A 13,910-nucleotide genomic window follows, 5' to 3' on the forward strand; every position below is an offset into this window, starting at 1 on the left:
CCCTACCTCATTCCCCAAATCTCCATCAAATTCTGTTTGTTGGTCACAAACAACAGAGCCAACTCCAGGGTGGTCTCCAGGGTAGGAAGCCACCCTGGAAGGTGCATCTAGAATTAGCAAGCTGGTAGCAGAAGCCAGGCCTTAGTGTGGGTGGTGATGGGTCATTAGCCCAATGGTCACCCCACAGTTAGACCTGGAGGCAGAAGGTTCTTTGGCTTAAATTTCTCTTTTCTTTGAGCTCTAATTTCTAGAGATGAAGGGATGGGAGAGGTCTTTTTTCCATTCCCTTGCTTCTGGGAAGATTAGTGTCTTAATATATCGTTATTAGTATTTTCTGAAAAATTTTCAAAGAAAGAACCCTCACAACCCCCTTGGGATTCCAAAGCAAAGTCTCCTCTAATATTAAACTTTAATTGCACTTGGTACAATTTGAATCATTTCCTTTCATCCTGTAGAAATGAGTTCCATCTCCTCTCCATTCTCGTCTCTGAGAGGTGGTGAGAACATCGTGATCATTTCTGGGCTCATCCTAAGGCAGAGAATAAAAACATTTCACCAACCTTCATATGGCTCTGCATGTCTTACAGTGCATTTTTCTGCATGTTCTCTCTTTCACTTTGATGCTCCCAAGAGCTCCCTGAGGTAGGTGACAGTGTCCCCATCTTATAGCTGAAGAGCCCCCACTCTGAGACACGTAGTGACCTGCCCAAGGTCACTAAGTCACTCAGTGTGGCTAAGCCTGGTTTAAAACCCTAAACCACAGACGTCTGGTGGCTCAGTGGTTGAGTGTCTGCCTTTGGCTCTTGCCATGATCCTGGGGTCCTGGGATCGAGTCCTGTATCGGGCTCCCTGCGAGGAGCCTGCTTCTCCCTCTGCCAATGTCTCTCCCCCTCTCTCTGTGTCTCTTATAAAGTAAAAATAAAAATCTTTAAAAAATAAAATCTTAAAAAAATAAGAAATTAATAATAAAACCCTAAGCCAAGCAAGGGTGCAGCACACGTGAAGATGTGATTCTCTCTTCTACCTTTTCCAACCGGGGGAAAGAGAGAAGAGAGAAGCACAGCAGCCTGCAGTGGTTATTGCTTCAGGGGCTATGAGATGTGGGTCTGGGGACACGGTGGGGAGAGAGACATTTCTCTGTCTACCCTGTTACACACTTAAATTTTGTATCTTGTAAATATATCATCTTAAAAAAAAAACAACTAGTTGGGTTTTTAAAAGGAAGCAAGGGGAAGAATGGACTACAAGCTGGCTCTAGTCCTGCTTCCCTTGTAAACACCCTGTGTGGCTGCGGGCGAACCGAGCTGCCTGGGCCTCAGTTTTATCAGCTACAAAATGGGAATAAAGGAATAATTGCTCTGCCTACTAAATTCACCTGTCTACCAAATTCATGGACTCTTTCTGAGAATAATCCAGGTCAGTAATTATGAATCTGGAATGGAATCAGCATCCCCTGGTTCAATCGTGCACGCCCCCTCCCAGATATTCCAAGACCCGCTCCCTCTTCCCCACGACACAGTTATAAAAATCATTAATTCATGTGTCATGAAAAAAACACAGACACGAGTCAGACTTGACCTGAAAGCTCGGTGGCTCGTTTTACCAGTCGTACGAGGACCCTGGTCAAGACACCTAATGTGGCCAACCTGAGTTTTCTGGAGCTGAGAGTGGGGATAACACACGTATCCCCCCCGGGGGCTCGGGGGGCCTTAAGGAGCGAGGAAGCCAGGGCACGAGCACAGCACCCCGCACATAGCAGAGACTCAGAAGCTATTAGTTTTCCTTCCCATTATAAACAAAAGGGATCAATAGAATGCATAAATAAATGAAGTAATGGCTTGCGAACTCTCTAGAAGAGTTAAATACAGCAACGGAACCTGGACTGGACGGGGTGGCTTTGGAGCAGCTGGCCTGCAGCCCCAGCGGGGAGCTGGGAGATGGGGAGGGAACTGGGAGGCAATGGTGCGTCTGTGAGCCTGGCTGCCATCACCTGCCCCCAACGTCGACGCCCTGTGCCCCTTCTGCACGGGGTTGTCACCGTCTCACGCCCAACGCCGTCGGTGTGTAGATCTTGTTTATCATCTGTTTCCCCCACTAGAATGTGAGCTCCGTGGAGCTGTACTCAGGTGTAACTGAGAAATAAAATTGTGTACATCTGAAGTGTGCAAAGTGGTGATTGGATACACATATGCATTGTGAAATGATGACTACCATCCAGTTGAGGAGCATATCCCCCTTCACAACATTATCTTTTTGTGTCTGTGAGAAGGCTTAAGGTGTACTCTCTTAGCAAATGTCAGGTATACAATACAGTGCTGTTGCCTGTAACCACCAGGCTCTACACTAGATCCTCAGGACTTGTTCATCTTGTAACTAAACGTTTGGACCCCTGAACAATGTCTCCCCAGCCCCCCAACCCCAGCCCCCGGCAGCCACCATCTAGTCTATTCTCTGCTTCATGAATTTAACTTTTTTTTTTTTTTGATCCCACACAGAGTGATACCATACAGTATTTGTCTGTACTGTCTGGCTTATATCACTTGACATAATCCCCTCCAGGTGCATCACATTGCAAATGGCAGGATTACCTCTTTTAACGACAGAATAATAAATACTGCATTGTATGTATAGACCATATTTTCTTTGTCCATTCATCCATTGATGGACACTTAGGTTGTTTCCAATCTTACTTACTGTGAATAGTCCTGCAAGGAACATGGGAGTGCAGATATCTCTTCAAGTAGTTATTATACCCAGAAGTGGGATTTCTGGATCATAGGGTAGCTCTATTTTAAATTTTTCTTTAAAGATTTTATTTATTTATTCATGAAACACACACACACACACACAGAGAGAGAGAGAGAGAGAGAGAGGCAGAGACACAGGCAGAGGGAGAAGCAGGCTCCATGCAGGGAGCCCGACGTGGGACTTGATCCCGGGTCTCCAGGATCATGGCCTGGGCCAAAGGCAGGCGCAAAAGCACTGAGCCACCAGGAATCCCCATTTTAAATTTTTTGAGGAACCTCCATACTGTTTTCCACAGTGACACAACTGATTTACATTCCCACCCACAATGCACGAGGGCTCCCCTTTGTCCGCATTCTCACAAATATTAATTTTTTTCTTTTTTGATAACAGTCATTCTAGCAGGTCTGGAGTTATACGTCATTGTGGTTTAGATCTGCATTGCTCTGGTGATTAGTGAGGTTGAAAACGTTTTCATGTACCTGTTGGCCATTTGAATATCTTTTTTAGGAAAATGTCCATTCAGGTCCTTTGCCCATTTTAAAGTCAGATTATTATTATTATTATTATTATTATTATTATTACTATTATTTTGCTAGTGAGTTGTATGGGTCCTTTATGTATTTTGTACCTGGAAATTTCATCAGATAGATGGTTTATGGGTATTTTTTTCCCATTTTGTTGGTTGCCTTTCAATTTGTTGAGGGTTACCTTTTCCGTGCAGAAGACTTTTAGTTTGATGTACCCCTATTTGTTTAGTTTTGCCTTTGCTGATTGTGTTTTTGGTATTATATCCAGAAAATCATTGCCAAGGCCAATGCCAAGGAGCTTTTGCCCTATGTTTACTTCTAGGATTTTTATGGCTTCAAGCCTTACATTGAAGTCCTTAATGCATCTCAATTTAATTTTGTGAGTGATGTAGGGAAGGGGCCCAGTTTGGCATGTGGATAGCTAGTTTCCCTAACACCATTTATTGAAGAGATGGTCCTTTAGGAGCAGAGGTTTTTATTTGTTTTGTAGATTGTCGAATTTCTGGAACCTAGAGGAGTGCCCACCACATAGTAGATGCTCAATTAATATTTGTGTGTAAACAAATGAGTGGCATTAGTAGAAGGGAAGAAAAATGGGGCCAGTTAGCAAAAGTCATCTCTGCTCTGGAGCTCTCCTGACCTTCCTGGAGCGGGGGTTGGGGGGGCAGGTAGCTGTCAACTGAGGTTATGAGGATGCTGCCAGCCTGGTGCTGGGATCCTTGATCACCTCCTCTGGTTCTGGGGATATATTGAGCACACTGCAATGGTCCTACCGTGGGCACAGCTCTGGTCTGTTACTCTCTTGGGCAGTGACACAGGGCGGCTTGGCTGGCTACCAAGTGGCTTGGAAAGTAATGCATTTCTTGGAATGGGGACCACCTGGGTCCCTGAGGTGCCACTAACTGGAGAGAGGAAATGCTCTGTGACATAGAGCCTATGGTCCTGTGTGAATAGATGGAGAGATGGACAATGGGGAGAGGGCAGGCATGGGAGAAACTCCAGCATTGTTCCTAACAAGAGTGAGGCAGTGAGACCCCACAGGACTCAGGCTAAGGAGTGATCTTCCCACACCACCCAGTAGAGAGGCAGGACCCAACAAGGAGGTCACATGGCCCTCCTACTTCAGGGGCCACTGTCTCATTCCTCTCGACATTTATGAGAAAACAATCTGCCTAAAGCGAGGTCTTCAACACATCTCAGCAGACACAACCTGTCCTTGTGTCAACGTCCTCCAGAGTTAGAGACACCAGGCTCCCTTTGGCCTTAGAAACTGTCTAGTCCAGCCTCCGTCTGGCACCCAAATCTCTATGACATCTCCCACCAATGGTCTCTCAGCTTTTGCTTGCACACCTCCAGTGATGAGGAGATCTTTCATGACAATCCATTTCATTTTTGCAGAGGTCTTTCTCATCCTGTTCCCCAAATGTTTTTCTCTAAAACTTCTGCCCACCCAGTGCTATCCTTTGGGATATTCAAAAGTCTAATTCTTCATCGATACCAGGCCTTCCACCATCATGCCTTCTCTTGTACAGGCCAAACCCTTCACGTCTGTCAGCAGAGTGGATCAGGAAGGATGTGGACAGGGAGAGAAGAGGCTGTGGATGACTCACCTTGGAATCTGCAGGTGTGTGCCATCTGCCGGGGGACTGAGCATGCTTGGTGGAGTCCCCTGAATGGATGGATGAGTGAGTGAATCAGTGCAAGCTTCTCAATCTGTAAGTGAGGAATGTGAATCTCAGAGAGGCTAAGTGACCTCAGCAAAAGCCCTGCAATCCCCAACCCTGGAACTAGCTCCTAGTTCAGAGGACTTTCCAGAGTTCTATACTGGAGTGTTCAGAGACGTTGTTTTACTGTATCTTCTCTCTTTTCAGGTTTGGCCTGGTTAGCGCCACAGAAGTAGCCCACTTGGATCCTGTTCCTTCTCTGTGCTCACTTGCTGTGGCCCTCCCACCATTCTGTCCACTCCATCTAGAACCTTTGCTCTCGATCTTTCCTCTCCCCAGAGCTCCATTTTCCCAAGCGTCCACTTGGCTAATTTCTCCTCACCTCCTTCAGGGCGGACACAACCTGTCCTGTTCAATGAGACCTCACCTGTTCAATGAGACCAATGCTGACTAATCCACTTAGTACTCTCACCAGCCTGCTCCCACCTGGGCACACCTGACCCCTCTTACCTGGCCTTATTTTTCCTTTTGTTCTATAGTTCTATCACCTCCTAACATTCTATGTGATTGACTTATGATGATTCCTTATTGTCTGTCTCCATTGATAGAATGTCAGTGCCATGAAAGCAGGGAGCTTTGGGGGTTTTGTCCACTGTTATATTCCAAGTACCCAGAATAGTGCCTGACACCTAGTAGGGGATCAATAAATATTTATTGAATGAATCTCCTACTTGGGAGAACCTGGTAGGGCCCCAGGTTTGAATCAGCTCCCACAGGACACAGTAGGTGCTGAATGCGTATTTGTTTTTTTTTTTAAGATTTTATTTATTTATTCATGAGACACACACACACACAGAGAGAGAGAGAGAGAGAGAGAGAGAGAGAGAGAGGCAGAGACACAGGCAGAAGGAGAAGCAGGCTCCATGTGGGGAGCCTGACGTGGGACTGGATCCCGGGTCTCCAGGATCACGCCCTGGCCTGAAGGTGGTGCTAAACTGTTGAGCCACCCGGCTGCCCACATATTTGTTAATACATGGATTAATTGATTATATGACAAGTCTTTGCTGCTCTGTAGCACTGTGTATCATGTGCTGCCTACATGGTTGATGGGACAGATGTGTCACAGGCCCTTCTGGCGTTGCCCTACAGGTCCCACCATGGCCAGGGCTTAGAGGATGCCCCATGAGAGATCTGTGGAGTGCAGCTGGTTCATGGTTGCTCTTTGGCTTTCCAACCCAACAGATGCCGCATGTGGTAGGCTGGGTCATGGCCCCAAAGAGCCTCAGGTCCTAACCCCTGGAACCTGTGAATGTTACCTTACACGGCAAAAGGGAGTTTGCAGAGGTGACTGTGTTAAGGATCTTGAAATGGAGGGATTATTCTGAATTATCCTGATTGCCCTACATGGAATCACAAGAGTCCTTTTAAGAGAGAGGCAGAGGAGGTTTAATGATAGAAGAGGAGAAAGCCATGTGGAGTCAGGAGGCAGAAACCAGAGATGAGCTTGGAAGGTGAAGGAAGGAGCCCTGACCCAACACGCTCTGGTAGCCCCTAGAAGGTGAAAGAGGCAAGGAAACGATTCTCACTTTAGAAACTCCCAGAAGAACCAGTCCTTCCAACATCTTGATTTTCACCCAGTGACCCTGATTTTGGACTTCTGACCTCCAGGACTGTAAGAGAACAAATTTGTGTTGTTTTAAGCCAATAAGTTTGTGGTGATTTGTTATGGCAGCCCCAGAAATCTAATACACATCATTCTATAGGCAGCTCCCTGCTTCACTGCCACCAGCATAAACCTCAGGTATGCTTTTCACATCACCCACACCGCAGACCCTGGGAGACCGAGGTTAGGGTAGGGGGAACGCCACAACGTCCGGGTGATTTCACCCCGGTAGCCTTGTGTGGTTCCCAGTAGAGCCACCCATTTCCTCCTCTAGAGCTCTCCAAATGCTGTAAATAGGCCCTGAAGCATCTTGCTGGCCTAGAGTAGCTTTTCAGAGCGGACCTTTCAATCTCCTGCTTCCAAGTATTTAATTAGTCCTAAATGAAGAGTCCTCCAAAAGCGTACAGCACTTTTGCACATTTGCTGACATAATCGCATTTGCTGTTGCCTCTGATCATCATCCTGGAAATGTTCCTTTCCTTCTGGCTCCCCCGGAGGTGGTTTTATGGGCACTGAGAGCCACAGTGTTTTTCAAAGCATGAACCCTTGTCTCCTGGGAACTTCTGAATTCTATAGCGAGATTTGTCATTCCACAGAGTAATGGCTGAGTTGATCAGTCCAGAGTATTTCTGAACCCCACACATGATCACCATGTTTCTATGTTCCCAGGCTTGGGATTCTTGTGGACTATGTCCTGTAGTCAGCATGACCATCCTGAAAGGTAGAATTGTTATTCCTTCCTTATAGATGAGGACACTGGGGTTCACTCTACTGTGGGAACCCATCAAGCATAAGGATTAGAAACTGGATATGGTTGTCATTAGTGTTATGCTACAAATATTCTGGCTATCTCCTTCTCTGGGTAGTTGGAAAGATTGCCATTACTGGCGACATGGTGGTTGAGTGGGTTGCATGATGAGGACAATGGAACAATGAGTTAGTTTGTGAGTAGAAGAGAGAGGTATGTCTTCCAGGCCTATCGTGACCCTTTGAGGTCCTTTCCCTCTGCCAAGGTGACTGACAGTGTCCCAGATAGAAGCTGTTCCATCGGTCTGGGTTTCAGAGAGAGGACATGGCCCAGAACTGGAGCTGACCTATGATGGGCACCCAACATGCTGTAAGCCACTAAGATTTGGGGGTCCTGGGTCACCATAGCATAACCTAGCCTCTCCCAACTAACCCAGTTCCAGTGTCAGCTCTGTGACTTTCTAGCTCCATGGCCTTGTATGAGTCCATTAGCTTCTCCAGGGCTTGGCTGGATGGAATCTAGCACAGAGTTCTGGGGATGAATGAGATAAGATGAGTAAGATGCTTAGTATTAGGGCAGCTCCAGTGGTGCAGCGGTTTAGCGTCGCCTGCAGCCCGGGGTGTGATCCTGGAGACCCGGGATCGAGTCCCACGTCAGGCTCCCTGCATGGAGCCTGCTTCTCCCTCTGCCTGTGTCTCTGCCTCTCTCTCTTTCTCTCTCCTCTCTCTGTCTCTATGAATAAATAAATAAATAAATAAATAAATAAATAAATAAATAATCTTACAAAAAAGATGCTTAGTATTATGTCTGTCATGTAGTAAGTGCTCAGTAAATGAAAGTTGTAGTCACTATTGTTACTACTGTTATTATTATAAATGAAATTAATTATCCCGAGTCCCTGAGTTAGGAATGGTTGGTAGGGTGTGAGAAGAGGAAGGCACCATACTTTTTTGAGCAACTATTATGTCTTTTATGCCTTCAGAGTCTTCATTCTGAATGTTGGACATCAAAATCCCTGTATTTCAGATGAGTAAACTGAGGTTCAGAGGATTATTTAAGTTGTCCAGCATCATTAAGTGGTGGAACCAGAATTTGAATTTATGTTTGGGTGACTTTCTCCCTATTATCTTCTTTATCTTCCTTGAAAGAGAACTCACCCACCCTCTGGCTCTTTTGGTGGGAATGCAAACTGGTACAACCACTCCGGAAAACAGTATGGAGGTCCTCAAAAAGTTAAAAATAGAGCTACCTTACGACCCAGCAATTGTGCTACTAGGCATTTACCCACAGAATTCAAAAATACTAATTCAAACTGATACATGTATGCCAACGTTTATTGGAGCATTATCTCTAATAGCCCAATTATGGAAGCAGCCCAAGTGTCCATCGATTGATGAACGGATAAAGAAGATGTGAGATATATATATATATATATATGTATATGAGAGTGAGTATAATATTAATCAGCCATAAAAAGAATGAAATCTTGCTATTTGCAGCAACATGGATGGAGCTAGAGAATATTATGCTAAGTGAAATAAGTAAGTCACCAGTCAGAGAAAGATAAATACCATGTGATTTCACTCATATGTGGAATTTAAGAAACAAAACAAACAAGCAAAGGAAAAAGAGAGAGAGAGAGAGCAAGACAAATCAAGAAACAGATTCTTAACTCTAGAGAGCAAACTGATGGTCACCAGAGGGGAGGTGGGGCATGGGGATGAGGGAAACAGGTGATGGGGATGAAGGAGCGTACTTGTCTTGATGAGTACCAGGTGATATATGCAAGTATTGAGTCACTATATTGTACACTAATATAACACTGTATGGTTACTCACTGGAATTAAAATAAAAACTTAAAGGAAGAATTCCCCCAGTGCCAGGCACATGTTACCCCCTTAAGCCCCACCTCCCCCACTCCACCCTCCAGCCAGCCCCATCACTTTCCCACATCAGCTCGGCTTGTCAAGGGCTCCAAGATGCCAGCCTTCTGCAGCCTCCTCCTCGAATCTGGACCGTGCGCATCCTGATTTGACCTGCAGGAGCCCAGTCTCATTTGGGATCCCTCCCCTGCCTTCACCTGCTTCTCTTTGCCTGGCCAGGGGAGCACATGGGGTTCTCAGGATTCTAGCCTAAGACAGCTTGCGTACCTTCTAACCCCAGGGCACTGGGGCTGGGGCCTCCTGCCCAGCAGGATAAGATCTCAAGGGAAGCACACTGCACTGGGAAATAGAAGAGCCTACATCTCCTCTGGGCTCTACATTGAGAATAATAGTCTCTTACCTTTGTAGCTTCAACCCCCAGGAGCTCATTTAGCTCTGCTATGCTCCTGTGACAGGGAGGCCAGCTGCTACTACCACCATCTCTCCAAACACAGAGATACTAAATCCACCTAGATCCCGAATTTTTGGATGCTCTGTGAGGTAATCCTGAGTTCAAATCCTACTCTTTCATCTACTCATTGTGTGATATCAGGCAAGCCACTTAACCTGTGTGGCCTCAGTTCCTGTATTTATTTATCCTACTGTAAAAACTAAATTGGATACAATATGAGAAGTCCTCATTTGTAGAGTGACACACAGTAAGTGCCCCACAGCTAGTGGCTATCCGTAATCAGCATCATTACCATCATCTTTATCATTATCTAGGGTTTATTGTTATCCTGTCCCAGCCTCATCTGCAAAACAAGAGTTTGAAACAAGCTGGTCTAGTTCCCCTCCAACTTTGAGTGACCACCTCAAACACACACGCACATGTGCATGTACATAAAGGCACACACACATGCAAGCACATATGCTGCCCAACGAGGCAAAACAAGGGGCCCCAAGCCCACAAAGCCAAAATGACAAGCCTGGGCTTCCTCCGTGTCAAGTTCAGGTGGCAGGGACAGTGCCATGGTGGCTGAAAGGCAAGAGGGTAGGGAGCAAGGGGAGGTGGCCAGAAGGAACAGCAGGCTGGAGAGACCGGGGGCCTTGAGGGGAGCCCCAGAGCCTTCCCCCACTCCCCGCAGGCCTGGAAGCAGTGCCCCATAAAACCTAATGGATATGTGAAGTATCAGCATAAGGGAAGGTCTGGGAGGCAGAGAGAGCTCTCATCCCTCCCAGGAACCAGGGCTGAGACACAGTGGCGGAGTGACAGGCCACTTGCAGCCTTGGGGACCTGGCTGAGCAGACAGTGTAGGCTCCACCGAGTGGAGGGGGGCAGGAGCTGTGACAGCAGCATGGCTTACCCTGTCACCTGGGTTCCTCCCCTCCCCACCCCCATACCTAGGGCTTTGCTGGGAGAAAGCGACAAAGCCTTCCCCCACTGTAGCCTGGCTTTCCGGGAAACGGGCGTGCCTGGCCCTTCACCTGTATTCTGTGTCCCCAGTGCTCTGTGCCGGGCTTATCCTGGACCCAGGAAGGATGACCGTGCTGGGGTCCCTCCAGCCTCAGGGCCATCTCACTGGATGCAACAAGCTCTGGGGAGAGGCAAAGCTTTGGATCAAAGAGCTACATCTCTCTGGGAGGCTACTTTGTTAGAGGAGGCTCCTCCCTGAGAAGAGGGAGTCACACGACTGAAGTCCCTTGAGATACCATGGCCTGGACCCAGCAGGCAGGAGGGCTCGGCGGTTTGCCCTGTGCCCCGGGTGGGTTCCAGGGGAAAGGGGTCGCCAGAGCATTGCTGCCGGCAGCCTGGCCCTCCAGAAAAGAGGGTGTCTGCTGTCAGGGGAAGGAGGGCCCTTCATTCCCTTCTCCCCTTGGATGGCACACACAGAGCCATCTCCGCCATCTGCCCACAGCCTATAATTCAGCCGCCCAGCTGCACCGAGTGCTTGACTGCTCTGATTGCGGGGAGGCCAGATTACTGAGTGAGCGGGGTGATTGGCAGGTGCCCTGCGGGCCCAGCTGCCCAGGGAGCAGAGGCGGGCTCCACGTGACGCCGAGCTGCCCACGAACCCCAGCTCCCAGGCCTGCCGTGAGGCCCCCTCCAGGAACTCCCATGTGTCCCTGACCATCATTCTTAAGTCCGGGCTTCTGCAACTGCAGTGTGCAGACAGGTCCCCTGGGATCAGGTGAGAATTCAGGTTCCTGATTCAGTAGGTCTGAGAGGAACCAAGATTCTGCATTTCTAACAGCTCCCATGCTGCTGAGAATGCTGATGCAGAGACTATACACCGAGTAGGAGATGTTTAGAGTTTATGTAGCTTGTGTGTGTGTGTGTGTGTGTGTGTGTGTGTGTGTATAATCTCAATCTGTCTGGGCTCTGGTAACAGCCCTGCGGAAAGGTGGTGAATAATAATGATGACGATGATGTTGATAATTGCTATCACTCTTCATGCCTCCGGTGCAAGGTGCTGTGCTTAGCACTTTATAAATCTTACCTCATTCACTCCTTACAACACCTCGGTGATAGCGTTCTTGTTTCAGAATTTACAGATGAGAAGAAAAACCTGACATTCTGAGCTAACTCAGTTACTTGCCCCAGGTCGTGAACCTCACGAGTGGTAGCATTAGAATTCAAGCTCATCTCTTCTATGGCAGCCCCCTCCTCTAGCCACATACAAGGTTAGCAAAGATGAGCCTCTTTTAAGAAGCCAGGGTCAAGGGTGCAAGCTCTGGAGTTAGCGGGTGCCTGACTCTAGCAGGATCCCCAAAAGCATGGAGTCTGGAGCCAGGCTGCTTATACTTGAATCCTAGCATTGCCACTTGCTAGCTTAGAGATCTCAGACAACGTACTTAACCTCCCTGTGCTTTTAGCTTCTTCAGCTGTGAAGCAGCAATGATAATACTAGGGTTATTATGAGGATTATATACACCATGAGGTCTCATTACACATACATATCTTGTAATATATATAATCTTCACAATAACCCTGGTATCTATCTATCTATCTATCTATCATCTATCTATCATCTATCTAATGAGATTACCTAGAGAGAGCAGTTAGAGAGTGTCTGGTGCAGATATGAGTGATGTTGAGCACTAGGGAAATGGGAATATTGATACAATAGAAACTATTACTTAACCAAGTTTTTATTAGCATGTGCTGGACACTTTTCTAAGCATTTGACATATGGTCACTCATAATTCTCCTAGGAATGCTATAAACTAGGTGTAATATTAATCATATTTTATGGACAAGGAAACTGAAGGCACAGAGTTCAAATGACTTGCCCAAATCACACTGCTAAGTAGTGGTAGAGAGGAATTTGAACCTTGTGTGGTTCACCCAACATATGCTGCCACACTAACTGTTTACTATGTGTCAGGCCCTGTGGTAGGTACTGGAGCACAGCAGTGAGCACGATAGACTCCCTGCTCTCCTGGGGCCGACACTCTCCGGTCCTAGAATACTATCACCTCAGCACTCTGCACAGTACTTGGCACATGACAAAGCCTCAATAAACATTAGCTCTGCTTCTCCTCTTACCCTCCTCTCTCTCCTGGGGCAGCCATCACCAATGGATCACTGCCTTCTTTCCCACAGAACCCACTTAGGGCCCCCAAAGCTGTCTCAAGACAGCACTCCAGGCAGCCTCTACCAAACCTTTGGGTTTGCACGGAGGACAAAACCATGTCAGCTCTGAGCAACCATCCTCTAACAGAACAAATGAATGCTTCGGACTCCAAAGCCCATGCTGTCCACCCCCTTGGGAGGAAGCCACAAGGTTCAGAGACAGGGGTGCCGAAGGCTTGTACAGGAAAGAGCTGAGAAGCTGAGATTAGTCAGGGAGGTGGGGAGAAAAAAATGCCCACAGCACCTCAACTCTCTTGCTCTTGGCCTGGAGGTCTCCAGAGAGGAGGTCCTGAGCAGGTTGACCAGGAGCAGGGTCTGATCAGGGTCTGGCCAACCATGTGCAGACCTGGTCCCTAGGGACACTGAGTATCACTGATAATCCCATGAGGCCCAGGTCTTTGGAGGCTGGCACTAGGCTGGGGGAATGATAGAGGGGCCAAGGCAAAGTGGAAACAAGGGGCTCCCCCCCAATCTGGAATCTGTTGCCTGCCACAGAGCCCGCCCACTGCCCAGCAGTGCATTCCCACCCCTGCAGAAAGCCTCACTGCAATGCCTGCTTTATGGCCTCTGCCAAATGAAGCACAAACTTAACTACATCACCCCCCCGACAGGACAGGGGAGGGGGCTGGAGGTGGCACACTGGGCTGCCTCAGCCCCCTAATCTAATCACTGGCGTGGGTCATTTCAATTACGGACACCAGAGTGTGGTGGGGGACCTGGCTGCTCATAAAAGCCTCCATGCTGTTGCTCAGCTAATTATGAAGCTCTTACTGTCTCAGCAGGTAAATAACTCAGGACTGAAAGGTTCGGGCTGCTGAGATGGAGCATGAGCCAGGGAACAGGACAGGGAGATGCCTGGGATGGGAGCCCGGGCACAGATGGGGTCGCAGGGAGGGAGGCACAGCCGTCCTGGAGGGAACAGGAGAACTGGGGTCTCTGCCCTGGGACGATCACCCAACATCCAGGAATTGGGGGAGGAATTCCCTACCTTAAACACAAGATTGAAGTTTTCTAGAAACCTTAGCGCCACACCGTTGGATAAAAATTTCAGCTCCACCTCC

Source organism: Vulpes vulpes, chromosome 12, assembly GCF_048418805.1.
Source record: "Vulpes vulpes isolate BD-2025 chromosome 12, VulVul3, whole genome shotgun sequence".
Lineage (NCBI taxonomy): Eukaryota > Metazoa > Chordata > Mammalia > Carnivora > Canidae > Vulpes > Vulpes vulpes.